Source organism: Physeter macrocephalus, chromosome 8 (genome assembly GCF_002837175.3).
Source record: "Physeter macrocephalus isolate SW-GA chromosome 8, ASM283717v5, whole genome shotgun sequence".
Taxonomy (NCBI): domain Eukaryota; kingdom Metazoa; phylum Chordata; class Mammalia; order Artiodactyla; family Physeteridae; genus Physeter; species Physeter macrocephalus.
The window spans coordinates 138,882,753-138,897,497 of record NC_041221.1 but is presented as its reverse complement, the minus strand read 5'-3'; the positions used below and the strand labels follow the sequence as shown (position 1 = coordinate 138,897,497).

Genomic DNA, 14,745 nt, shown 5'->3' with positions numbered 1-14,745 from the left:
AAGGTTGTTGTGAGGATTAAATTGTTAATATTTTAAGCATACTTAGAATAAGGCTAGCTGATATTATCACTACTACTACCGCATCTATTTCTTACATAACTGGTCAGTAAATACTATTGTGGATTATAATTTTAAAGGAAGGCATTCAGAGAAATCACCTCCTCAATATGGTACTATGTGAAGGAAAGACTGACACTATAGAAAAATCAGTAAAAGAATGGGAGATACAATCATAAATGGCCAGGAAATATAAGAATTTGTCTACCTAACAAGTTATCAAAGAATGGGAGTTAAAACAATGAAGAAACACATTTGACCTATTAGAAGGGCAAAAATGAAAACAGTGATAACACCCTATATTACCAAGGGGTTAGAGCAACAGGCACTTTTGTATATACCTGTTAGGAGTGTAAATTAGGACATTTCTGAAGGGCAACTTAGCAATATATATCAATATCCTTAAAAGTCCCTTGGACTGGAAACACCGGTTTTAATAATTTACCCTGAAGAAATAATCAGACTGGTGTTTTGTAATATATGTATATAAATTACAATCATATCTTGGACGTAGTAACGTTAAGATTTGCATACATATGGGAACTAGTTAAAACACTTTGTCCATACAATGGAATAACCTTGCAGTCATTGTAAATGATCAGTATTTGTTGACATGGAAAGATGTCTGTGTTGTGTTATGTGAAAAAAATCATGTTAGAGGACAATTGATGGTATGATCAAATTTTTATTTTAAAAGTATATGTGCACATTGATAAACACCTAGAAATCTATATCTTAAATATTGAGTTGATGTTAGTGTGGTTACCTCTGTGTTATAAAATTACAGGTGACTTTCCTTTTCTTCTTTATAGTTAACTTGTATTTTTCCGAAATTTTAAAAGTAAGCATCTATTACTTTCACAATAGGAGACAGAACGCAGTCAAAAGGCCATTTCCACATTGTAAGGAAGGGAAATTAATCAACTGATCAAGTGTCTAGTTAATTTGACCACGGAGGTCAACCAAATTAAAAAATTCAAACCCCGGAGTCAATTCTATGACCTGAAACAGCAGCAGCTAACAACCGGTCACCACTAGTTAGTGGCTATTAGTTTTTTGGGTTTTTTTGTTTTTGGGGGGTTTTTTGGCTGTGCTGGGTTTTCATTGTGGCATGCGGGCTTCTCTAATTGTGGCATGAAGGCTTAGTTGCCCCGCTGTGTGTGGGATCTTAGTTCCCCAACCAGGGGTCGAACCTGCGTCCCCTGCATTGGAAGGTGGATTCTTAACCACTGGACCACCAGGGAAGTCCCAGTGACTATTAGTCTTGACTCTGCCCCAGAAGGGGGGTGAGGGGAATGTTGTGAAATCTCCCAATGCATTTGGTGCAATGACCCATCTAAAATAATGGCAGAACTATTTGAGACCATGCATGGTCAAAGGCTGGACTTGGCCAAAATGATTTGAGCACCTTCAGAGATGACCAAAGAATGAATTACATTCTGTCAAGTGGATAAACTAGCAAAGAGGAGCCCTCTGTCTTTTCTGCAAGCGCCACCTTCATTAATACCTCCTCTGCCTTGGAATGGTATGCTGGTTCTTTTGTTTGTTTAACCCAGTGGTTTACAAATTTTGGTGCATCAAAATCACCTAGGAGACTTGTGAAAACACAGATTGCTGGGCCCCTCCCCTGAGGTTTCTGATAGCTCTGGAGTGAGCCCGGAGAATCTGCATTTCTCACACGTTTCCAATGAAGCTGATGCTGCTGGTCCATAGACCACACTTTGAGAATAGGAATGACCAGCCTACATACCATGAATATAACCGTATGGATTATTCCCTTTAAAAATTACTCTATTGCTAGAACAAAACTGAAATAATCAATGAAACCCAAAGTTTAAATTTCCATAGCCTGATTTCCTATCAAATCGAAGTTTTCATTTGTTTATGTTCCCTTCTGAACTTTGTCCATGTGAACATCCATTTTTTTCATATTTGCAGTAATCATAGATAAAAGTAGGAAAAAAATCATAAAGTTTTCCCATATTATTGGGTAATATGTTCTCCTTATCTCCTCCAGTTAACCGCGGATGGCCTGGTCCTGATATAAATCCTTCCTTAGCTTTTTCTTTGCTCATGCAAGCATATATGAGAAACAGTACAGGAAGAGGTCAAGAGCTCTGGCTGCCATCCAGATTAAAATTCTGGCTCCGCTCTTAGCAACTGTGTGTCCACAGACATCTCTAGGCCTTAGAATCTTTCTTCTGTAGAATCAGAGTAATAGTAGTACCTATATGAGTTGGTTGTGAGATTTAAATTAGTTAACACATGAGAAGCACTTAGCATGGTCCCTGGCATACAATAGATACTAAATATAAACCATCATTATCTGTGCATATACAGAGGTTGTTTTTACATACATTTCTCTGGGCCATGTGTTCCCTGCAGCACTGACATTCCTCAGGGTAAAGGGATAGAGCTCTCACTAACTCTAAGAGCTGGATAATATTCTACAATAGCAGGGATGCATCCCTCCTTAGTGAGCCATTCCCCTATTGACAAGCATTCTGATTGGGTCCAGATTTTTACTACTACAAATGCTGCAGCAGCAGCCTTGACCCCCTCAGTCCTTCAAGGCAGCTGGTTCTGCCCTTCCCATTTTGCACATTAACTGCCCCTTGCCCCAGACCCCTCCTCAGACAGGAGTTTCCTCCACAGGCCACCTCCACTTTGCTGCCCTCTTCCTCAATCCCTCCCCTGTCAGGCTGGCCAGGCCGGAGTAGAAGCCCCTCTGAGCCCCGAGGAAGACCAGCTGGCAGCTGATATGCTGAAGGCAGAGCCCCTGAGACACCGTCATCCTGAAGTTATGCTGCTGCCATGATGCCTGGAGTGGGAATGAAGTCAAGACCAGCGGAAACGTGCCAGGAAGGCATTTTGACTGTGATGAGGGAAGCAAAAAATACCCAGGCAATCAGTCTGTGGATGTAGCCCAGATGTTTTCATCCATGACCTGGAGAACAACTCTGGCAGGGACCCCAGTCCCAGATTTAGCCTGTTTTAGGAATGAGCCGCTAATAATAATACCTTGTATGGGCAGAGGACTTATGTGTTCTCAGAAGAGTTTCTGTTGTGTCCTTATGGGGTTTTCTGCTGGGTTAAGGGACCCCCACAGCTCGGATCAACTGAGTTATGATTTAGTTGTGTCATTGGCATTGCTGAAATACTAGATCCAGCCACCTGTGAGCCATGTGTTTGTGTTGTAAGGCAGTTTAAAATGCTCCCTTAAAATTCCCATGAGCTCATCCAGGTCCCCCTGGAAATGGGAACTAACAGTGATGGAAAGTGGATGTGCCTGGTGCCGTTCAAATGTTATCTGACTCTTAATCCTCCCTGAAACCCAGAAGCTGTTATCCCCGTTTTGCAGATAAGGCCACTGAGGCTCAGAGCAGTGAAGCCAATTGCCTGAGGTCACTTACCTGCTTAGGAGTAGAGCTGGAATTCAAGCCCGAGTTCATGTGAATAAAAAATTGTGTCCTCCCCACCACATACCCAACTAAACCACCAAACCATAACCTTTAAAAAAAAAAAAAAACTATTTCTGGAACATATTAAGGAAAAAGCTGCTTTCCCATAGGTGACTAGGATTAAATAGGTTTGGAACACCTATTTAACGGTTCTGTCAGACTAGAAACCAAACATTATAGTTTGTACTCCTGTCCAAGCATCTACTTGTAAATGTGGTGACGTGCTTGGTGATGATGATGATGTTGGTGGTGACAGTGGCAATGATATCTTTCATTTACTGAGCACGCACTGTGTACCAAGTACTTGGATTCTCACACTGACCCTTTTCATTTTTACAACAAGCCAGGGGTTTTGTGTTGTAAGGCAGACACACGTACACACAAAAATCCTGCCCAAGTATCCAAGCATGCACAGCTAGGACACAGCAGACCTGGGATGTGGCCTCAGGCCCCTGACTGCAGAGCCTTTGCTTAGAACCACATCTCTGCACTTCATCTAGCATAGAGTACCCGTAAAAGAAAACAGACGTTGGAAATCCTCCACAAGCTTCCACTGCCCTGATGGCCATTCTGGGATTTACGTATTTTATTCTGCAGGGTTCAGACGTATTTAGACACTTTAAGTTAATCACGGCCTGTCACACTTTATCTGGGCTGTTCATTGTCAGCAAGCACATGTAGACTTCAGGACCCAGTCCTCCTCTGCTTTGCATCACCGTTTTTGATTATACAGCCATCCTGTTACTAGATGAGCTCTACTGCTAGCAGAAGGCCATTTTTATGGAGTTGAAGATAATATAGGTGCTCAGCCTAAAGTAATGGGGTAATTTCTTCAGTCTTTTTGGTCATTTGTCACCACGGACTTCCATACAGCTCAGACCGACACCAGTCATGGCTAAGATGACACTGTGTCCTCCAAGACATGGAGAAAGAGCAGAAACTGAATTCTGCTCAAAGCCCACAAAACCCCCGAACCTGAATTTTAGATCTACCCGTGAATCGCTCCCCTGAGTGGGGCAGAGCTGCTCACTTTTGTTTACGCGCCTTCTCACCTCACTGTCAGAGGCCATGAGTACAGTGTTGCATGCCCGCCATTTGCCAGCCACATTGGCAGCAGCTATGCATACCAAAGGCATGGCGTTTCTGCTGGCCTCGACAACAGGCTTTTTTTTTTTTTTTTTAAACAAGATGTTGGGGGTAGGAGTTTATTAATTTATTTATTTATTTTTGCTGTGTTGGGTCTTCGTTTCTGTGCGTGGGCTTTCTCCAGGTGCGGCGACCGGGGGCCACTCTTCATCGCGGTGCGCGGGCCTCTCCCGTTGCGGAGCACAGGCTCCAGACGCGCAGGCTCATTAGTTGTGGCGCACGGGCCCAGTTGCTCCGCTGCATGTGGGATCCTCCCAGACCAGGGCTCGAACCCGTGACCCCTGGATTGGCAGGAGGATTCTCAACCACTGCGCCACCAGGGAAGCCCGACAGCAGGCTTTTATACAAGAAGAATTGTAAGTTCTTATTCGCACAGTGGCACACAGTCTCAACTCTTCCCTCGCTAGAATCAGTGTGAGAGCCAGCCACTGAGTCCAGGAAGCGTCAGTTTTTAGTTGGCGATTTGGGAACTTTACTTTCACTGAGATGAGGTCATTCTTCCTGATTCTGCCTTTTACCAACCTGTGTTCCGGAGGTGCTCCCCGCTGCAGGGCTAGGCAAGGAACCAGGAGAGAAAAGGTCAAAAGCAGGTGGAAACCCACTACATTTGCTCCTCCCCGCTTGGAGAGTCATGATAGGAGTTGATCTATCAAAAGCTCTGAGGAGTCCTGCAGTGTAGACACATATTAACTTCGTTTTCCCCAGTGTTGCATCCTCTAAAAGCGAGGATGGGAGTTCGTGTGGCTCTAAAGCCACGTTCTCCCAAGTGGCCATGGCATCCCCGGATTCTGGGGTCATGAAAATGAAAAATACAGCATGCAAAGGCCAATAGAATCAGGGAATCAAGGAACTGCATTGATTTCATGGTGCCCCACCTCCTTCTTGAGAGTCCCAGAACATCCTGACCCAGAAAGGTTTTCACAACGATCCAAAATGAAAACTGCCCACAATCTCCTCCAGCAGTTCCAGACCACTCCTAACCGACACTGTCACGATGATGTGATTTCCTACGTCATGATGAAGTCGGGGAGGAGGAGACGGAGCTTACCAAGAGAGACGGCAGCCCCTGTCCTGTTAGGTCTCACCCTTTCTTTGAATATTGCACACAGGCCACGGCCAGGCTGATTTGAACCTTTACTAGGTTTCAGAAACCTCAATTTATAGGTAGATGGCAACATGCATTTTTACCTCCCTCACCCTTATTTACAGAGGCCTGAAGTTAAGTCCTTACCTCTAAAGAGGTATTTGTTTAACAGAAATATTCTAATGCAGTTAAAAGAAAGGGAAGCTGCTGGAGCCGTCAGGGCCATCCTGGCAGGGATTAAAGATGGGAGGAAAATTTGAGAGTTTTCTGCTCCCTCTGAGTTCACTGCTAATTCTGTTTCGGTCTCTGACCTCTGTTGGATTAATAACACTAAATCTCAATAAAAACCTACTGACCCCGACAGAGCACAAATGTTCCATAGAACCCAGTTTGGGGAATGTTATCTTACCTTATCCAGGCCTTGTTTAAAGGCAGAATGTTGAGAATTCTTTAAATATTTAAACTTATTTTTAGTTCCCCAAGTAGTACACATGACTCAATCCTCCTTTTAAAAATGAGAGCGTTGCAAATAAAGCTGACGTCCCCTTTGACCAATATCCTCACATTCAGTCTCATCCCCCACGTCTCAGAAGTAATGAGAGTGTTTTGCCTCCTACTTCGACATATACAGAATACCCGTGCACATGTGTGCACACACATATTCATAATTTTTATAAAATACATAATATGGTTTTGGTTTTTTTTTTTTTTTGACAGTAATGGTATCATACTGCTTGCAACTTCCTTTTTTCGGTGCAAAATGTGTTTGGGAGATCTATCATAATGATACATATCCAGTCATTCCTTTCAAGTGCCGTGTGGCATCTCCTCTTATGATTTCGCTGTAGTTTCTCTATTTCCATTCTGTTGGACCTAGAGGTTGTTTCCACTGTGGGACTATTCTAAGCCATCCAGCACTGAACATTCTTATCTGTGGGCCCCTGGGCACAATCAAGGGATTACTAGAGTAGATACCTAGAGATGTTACTGCTGGGTCACGGGGCACATTTTTATTTTTAAGTGGTGCTGCCAAGCTGGAGCAAAGAGCTCTCATTGGCAAGAGGGCCAAGGGAAGGGATCTCTACAGGGACTCAAGAAAGTCAGAAAGGAGATGAAGGAGGTGGATGATTAGCTGCTTTTAAAAAGCCTCCAAGATTTATTTTCATGCCAACAGCCCCCCAAACCCATTCACTGTCAAGGTTAAAGTTATGGTGATCTTTTCTCAATCCAAAGACTGCCTTCTGCCTTTCTGGGCCTTCTATTCTCCTTCCAGACTCTGCTGGGTATTCTGCTTAAGTTGGTATCCTGGTCTTACCTGCTATAGACTGTGTGTGTGCACACACGTGGTGAGTCAGACAGGCATGTATTATCATTGAATGTTTACCATTGGCTTGAAACGTGACTTTGAATTATATTTAAGAGGGAAACTAAAGAACTCTTATTTAGTGAGAAAGAAGTGGGTAAGTGACAGCCAGTTCACATACTGTTAAACCAAGTAAAAAGAAAAAAAGAATATACATGTCACAATGATGAAATTTCACAAAAGATGACAGATTTGCACTGAAGAGCAGTAGGGTGTTTGTCAGCAAGAAATTAGTGACCCATTTGTAATCAACTAGGTTTTCTAAACTCAAGAACATTTAAAACCTCAGACTTAAATTTTAAATCTAGATATAACAATTGTAAGCACACTACTCGTGATACTTGTTTCCTGCAAAATCTAGGCACAGAGGTCTTATGATGATGTGTCATATCGTGGAACTTTTAAAAATGGGAAAACAAAAGATAGACATCTACAGGTGTTAAAGGCCCAAGGAGACCAAGAAAGACTACTGTCGTCTCTTACATAATACAGTGCTTTCCGTCCCCCCACCCATATCACCCCTTATACTCCCAACACCTCCACAGTGATTCTAAATTAAAATGAAGGAGTCTAATAGTGACATAAGCATGTGCCACTGAAATTAGAGCAGGGTACTTTTGCAATTATACCCTGGAGTATAATTTCCTCAAGGATGGAAACTTTTAAGATTAGGTAATTAGGAGTCAAAGAGGTAGGAACAATGGTTTATGACTTTTTTACTTTCAACTCAGAGTACTGTTTGTGGTCTGTGCTTTGGCACACCCAGCCAGCAGGAATGGCAAACGATATAATTGAAGGGGCACCAAAGGGCCTAAAATATGACAATATATCAGTGCCTGAAATTCCCACCATTAGCCTCACTACCTAAGGGTCTGGTAGTGTTAGTTACGAAAAGGGCCTTTTTAGTATTAGTCTTTATTTTAAAATTAATATCAATGTACAAGATTATAAAGAAAATTTTTTTAACATTACAGAGGCTATACGATGAGAGCTAAAATTCTCTCTCCACTTCCTTCAGCCTAGAGTTGTACACTTCAAAAGCTACTAAGCTACTATTAACATTTCATAAGCCATATATCCTTCCAGAAATCGGGTAGTGATAGATAGATAGATAGATAGATAGATAGATAGATAGATAGAAAGGTAGACAGACATATATGTATAAATGTCAGTGCATAAAAGCCCTTTAAACAGATAACATCCTCTTATTCCTACTGTCTTTACTTCACTTTTTCACTTAATACATTTTGGACATCTTTCTAAGTCAGTACATTTTTATCTTCCACATTCTTCTAAATAGCTGCATGGTATTCCAGAGGTCCATATAGCATAATTTATAAATCTGGTCCCCTACTTATAGGCATCTGTATAATTTTAATTATTTTGCTATTATAAATAATATGGAAATCAACATCTTCGAATATATATAATTGCATGTAGAAGTGAGTATGTTCATAAAATTGTTTTCAAACTGTGGAATTGCTAGAGCAAAGAAAATATGCGTTTTAAACTGATAAATATTACCAAGTTTCCATGGAAAAAGTTTATACTAGTGGTGTATAAAAGGGCCAGTATTCCCCTGCATCCTCACCAATACTGAGTTTTATCAAGCAGAGTAATTATTGTCGAGTTAGTAAAAAGATTTTGTTTGATACTGTTTTGTCAATCTAGTGAAGTGTGTTGCTTTACTTTTTGTTTCTTTCATTAAGATGAGGTTGAACATCTTTTCATGATTATTGGTCTTTTTTTTTTTCTGTGAGCCTCTTCTTTGTAATCTTTGCTCATTTTTAAATTTTTCTATTTTGTACAGTGAATAGTACAAGCTATCTCTATATAAAGATAGGCTTTCTCATGTGTGCAGCTAATATTTTTTTTCTTTTTTTTTTTAGTACACAGCTATTTATTTGAGGATATTTTCACATGTTAACATTGTTTAAATCAGGACAGTCTTAACTGATGTAGTTGTCATTGTCATTGAACTATCATTTTGTTTTAGTACAATTTTACTATTTATGGATTCGCAAGAGTAATATGTCAAAAACCAAGGTTTGAACAATCTGTTTTTAAGGAGTATATAAGTTTTTTTGAACTGAAAAGGGAAAAAAAGGCATTCAAGAAAAATATTTTTTCCTAGTTTATTATTTATCTTTTTACTTTCTCTAGGGCATTTTTTACAATACAGAATTATTTCATTTATGTGGTTTTCCTTTATAACTGCTGGAATATATTCATTTTAGTTAGACATTTGATTATTTCTTTTTTTTGTGACTTCTGATTCTTGAATCAGAATGTTGTGATTCTTGAATCAGAATCAAGAATTCATAATTCTTGAATCACATGATTCTCAGCACATATTTGATACTTAACTTTTACTGACTCATATTTTAGTTACCCTGCGTGTATGTGCATTGCCCGTATTAATCTCTCCAACTAGATTAAAAGCAACTTGAAAGGCTGAAGGAATAAAATGCTTCTTTACATTCCCCACTCCACAATGTCCAGTACCTAGAAAGGGGAAAAATTTAGAGCTGGGAGAATTTCAAATGAGAGCACTGCTAGGAAGAGTACTGTGAGAATCTAAAGAGTTATAGGTCTAAATCGACACTGACCCAAAGAAGGCATGAATGAGTTCCAAGACAAACCCAGTCTTTCTCCTTTTGCCTGGAGTAGACAGAGGTACTTCTTAGTTTTTCATGATCTTGCCCTGCCTACCTTCCCAACTTATCTTGTACTACTCTTTCCCTTGTTCTTTTTATCCTACCACACTGGGCTTCCAGCTGTGATTCAAATATGTGCCGAGTTAGCTCTCGCTTAGGGCCTTTGCCTGGAGTGTTCTTCCCCTTGATTTCCACGTTCCTAACTCCTTCTTGTCATTCAGACCTGTGGCAGATGAGATTTTCCAAAGGTGGCCACACCACTATATATCCTGCGATGTGAGGTTGATACTCCTCCAAGAGGTGGGATCTCTGTTGCTCCCTGTTGAAAGTTGGTGGATCTTTGTAATCATCGTAACCAACAGAGCACAGCAGAAGTGACTTCCAAGGCTGGATCACAAGAAATAATAGTGCTTCCACCTGGCTCACTCACTCTCTCTCTCAGGACACTCACCCTTGGAACCCAGCCACCACATTGTGAGGAGACCGGGACACATGGAGAGGCCCTGTGGAGGTGTGCTGGCCAGCAGTCCCACCTAAGCACTCAGCCAGCAGCCAGTGTCAACCACCAGACATGTGATTGAGCAAACCCTGAAATGGTTCCAAGCCCCAGACTTTGAGCCCTTCAGCTTGGCCCCAGATATTATGAGGCAGAGACAAGCTGTCTCCACTATGCCTTCTGAGAATCCCTGATCTAGAGAATCCGTGAACATTATAAGCTGTTGTTTTAAAGCCACCAAGGTCCTGGGTACTTCAGTGTTCAGCCATAGTAGCTGAAATAAGACCTCAGCTTAAATACCTCAGAGAGGTTTTCCCTGACCACCCAATCTAAAGTGGTGACCCAATTATCTCATCACCTTCTTTAATAAAATTAAATGATGCATGGCACTCTGCTAGTTTCCTTATTTGTTTGGTTGGCTTGCTTGCTGTGTGCCTCCCTCCACTAGAAAGTAAACCCCATGTGCACAAAGACCCTATCTGTCTTATCCACTGCAAAGTCCTCGACACCCACAACAGAGTCTGCTACATGGTACATTTGCTAAATTAATAAACGAATGAATGAATGAAGCATTCCTGGGCAATTAGATTCTTGCATTAGACCTTATTTTTTGGCTACTTGATATAACACTTTTACTGAGGACTTCCTCTGTTCTCAGGGGATGTGTTATAATTTCCTATTCTGTGGCTGTAAGTGTGCTTCAAATAGTGATTTAACGCTAATAGAAGTAAAAATAAGTAATAAACGAGATTCATATAATGAGATTTTTTTAATTGGGCTTAGAAATGACAGAAGTAGGGGAAAATAAAATAACGGGAAGTAAGACAAACTCTTTGAACATTAAAAAAGAACAAAAAACGAGCTTGCCAAGGAAAGTGATAGTTTTTGGTCACTGCAAAATGGAATTCTACCATTGTGATATGATTCGTAGTTTCCTAAAAACAGTATAATCCTTTTTATTTATTCAAAGAATACCACCATGTTGGTCAGAGAATTCATTAGATGATACGGGAAAAGCCAGCTCCCTGAAATCCAATTCTCTATGGCTAGGTAGAATGGTAAACCAAAGCCTTCCCCTCTCCCTTACTTACTTAACACTCTTTTTTTTTTTTTTTTTTTTTGTGGTATGCGGGCCTCTCACTGTTGTGGCCTCTCCCGTTGCGGAGCACAGGCTCCGGACGCGCAGGCCCAGCGGCCATGGCGCAGGCCCAGCGGCCATGGCTCACGGGCCCAGCCGCTCCGCGGCATGTGGGATCCTCCCAGACCGGGGCGCGAACTCGGTTCCCCTGCATCGGCAGGTGGACGCGCAACCACTGCGCCACCAGGGAAGCCCACATACTTAACACTCTTTGCCCAAAAGAGGTTGGAATCAATGACCAAACCAATGGAAGAATGAGAGAATCTATAATGTGTAAATAGAACTCAGGTTTTTTTAAAAGTTTGAGTCTAAATTGTTCTTAGAAATTGTTCATGAAGTAAGTCTGGTTTAGCCAGCTACCTGGGAAGTTTCTTTCTAAGACAGTGAGTTTTCTTCCCTTGGACAAGTACATTTACATTTTTGTTTTCAAAATCAAAACCACCCTGGCTGTTTTATAAAATGTTGGAGCAAATTTCACAGTTCCACTGGCCTTAGGGAAAATATTAGAATCTCACAGAGGAGCACAGAACTAGAATATTATGAAGAGTTGCTAGGGTAAATATGTATTTATTATGACGGCCTTGGCAAAATGAACACCTAGCAGCCATAAACCTGCAACTTGTTTGTGTCTATTATAACTTACAACTTACAGTAATGACTTCTTGTCACTAAAAATGTTCGAAGTTCCTTGGCTAGAAAAAGCATAGGAGGTGAGGCATGGCCTGTTTGAAGTTAACTATTCCTATAGAATAATAATACACTGCATAACAAATAATACTTTCCAGAGGATGCTAGAATTAAAATGAGAGACGCTAAATCCTCTTGATTCCTTACTATCCAACAATTACCTGTTATTCCATGGCCTTTCATTATTTACTCACCAAAATACCCAAGTTGACCTTACAGTTGACCCTTGAACAACATGTTCGGTAGGAGTACTGACCCTCTGCACAGTAGAAAATCTGTGTATAGTTCATAGTAGGCCCTCAGTATTCGAGGTCCCTCCGTATCCACAGTTCAGCATCCACAGATTCGACCAACTGCTGATTGTGCAGTCCTTTAGTATTTACTGTTGAAAAATTCTGCATGTAAGTGGAATCACCCAGTTTAAATCTGTGTTGTTCAAGTCAACTGTACTTACAACCATCTATACCTTTCCTTCTGATTTGGTATCTATTCTCTAACCTTTATCATGAATCTCAGTTTAGGTAAAATTCTTCATGGCCTTCTCTTCAAATATCAGTTGAGAAAAGTGAATTCAAAGACTATAAAGTGAGGGCTTCCCTGGTGGTGCAGTGGTTGCGAGTCCACCTGCCGATGCAGGGGACCCGGTCCGGGAAGATCCCACATGCCGCAGAGCGGATAGGCCTGTGAGCCATGGCCACTGAGCCTGTGCGTCCGGAGCCTGTGCTCCGCAACGGGAGAGGCCACAACAGTGAGAGGCCCGTGTAACACAAAAAAAAAAAAAAAAAAAAGACTATAAAGTGAAATTGCTTACCCCTCTCAATTGTCATCTGTTAAGTCAGAAGGCAGCTGGGGCTCTGACGTGAAAACAGGCCTCTGACCAATCATTAGACCAAGTCTTAATGAGACCAAAATTGTGGATTCAAGTCTACACATGGGTTACTTTTACTTACTTTGCAAGACGCCAGAGACTATTCCTCTAGTCTTTTTTCACGTCTTTGATGAAAAGACAATTAGATGGAGAGAATGTGAAAACTCATCAGAAAACCGCAAATGTCCACTAAACAGCCATTGGAAACTTGTGCTCCAATCTGCATTTACTATCTTAGCTTAAGCAAGGTCCCCAGTCCCTCTTGTGAGTTGCATGTCAACCAGATGGCCCCTGCATAGGCATTAACAACCCAGCTGTTAACTTCCCAACCTTGGAACTTGCCTTCCTGCAAGGAGACTAAGTGAAAGCTGATTAGATACCTTTTACTTAGAAAGTCAATTCACAGACTAGATTTTCTGCCTTCAAACTTAATGTCCTTTATGTGTGCCATTGCTTTTAGCCCGACTATCCCTGTTTTCTAATTTTCCCTTCCAGTTCTTATGCCTGTTCTATTTTTACAGCATAATTATTAGGAAAAATTTTGTTCCAGGAACAATCAGAAAATAATCCAAACCCAATCAGTTGAATAACCACAGTCATTATCATTATCATCATTATCCTTATAAGAAGGTGGCAAGGTTAACCTGGTATAAAAAACAACAACAACAACAAAACAGATTCTAGCAAGCTTAAAATTCTTGAATGTTCTCTCTGTGTTAAATTCAAACTGAGGCAGTGTGCCAGAGAGGTGGGGCCTGTGCGACAAGATGGAGTTGCTGCAGGTCCTGAAGCTCCAGCTGCAACAGGTCAGTGGCCACAGTGGCCTCTGCGGCTATCTACAGGTTTTTCTCAGGGCAAATGATGTGAGGGTTGGCGAATTAGTGGGGAAACACAAGTATGGAAACATATGCTACAAAGACAACAAGCAGTTATTTGGCCGTCACTGATGGGTTATATATACTACTGAAATGAATGGAAAAAACACATTCCGGGGGACTTCACTGGTGGCACAGTGGTTAAGAATCTGCCTGCCAATGCAGTGGACACGGGTTCGATCCCTGGTCCGGGAAGATCCCACATGCCGTGGAGCAACGAAGCCCGTGCGCCACAACTACTGAGCCTGCGCTCTAGAGCCCGCAAGCCACAACTACTGAAGCCCATGCACATAGAGCCCGTGCTCTGCAACCAGAGAAGCCACCGCAGTGAGAAGCCTGCGCACCGCAACCAAGAGTAGCCCCCGCTTGCTGCAACTAGAGAGAGAAAGTCTGTGCAGCAACGAAGACCCAACGCAGCCAAAAATAAATAAATACGTTAATTAATTAATTAATTTTTAAAAACACATTCTGGGGTGTGGATGGAAGCATGATGCCCCCCTGAACAGCATTGTTGGCTTCACCCTATGACTGATGATCCTCCAACAACAAAACCACCTACTGCTAGCAAATTCATTTGGACAAACCATAAATTCCACGTGAGTGGCACTCCACAACAATATGTACCTTATTCCACCACTAGAAAGAAGATTCAGGAGTGGGTCCCACCTTCAACACCTTACAGGTAAAGACAATGAAAAACAATTTACATGTAAAATATGGGGCTTTTCCTGTAATAGTATTTTTACTGCTTACTGTTAACTTGATTAAAGTTATTTCATAAATAAATAAATAAGTAAATTCAAACTGAGAAATTTACATTCTCTTTATTCCTTTTACCAAACTCCGTATCCTAGTTCAAGAAAAATAAGCTTTCAGGAGTGGTTTTTTTTTGAACAACTTAAATGGCAAGTCC

At 41.4% G+C, this 14,745-nt stretch overlaps 1 pseudogene; it reads left to right on the top strand.

Moving 5' to 3' along the window:
• The first annotated feature begins 13,718 nt into the window (after positions 1-13,718).
• LOC102992667 (NADH dehydrogenase [ubiquinone] 1 alpha subcomplex subunit 12-like) lies at positions 13,719-14,542 on the top strand (annotated as a pseudogene).
• Positions 14,543-14,745: the final 203 nt, after the last annotated feature.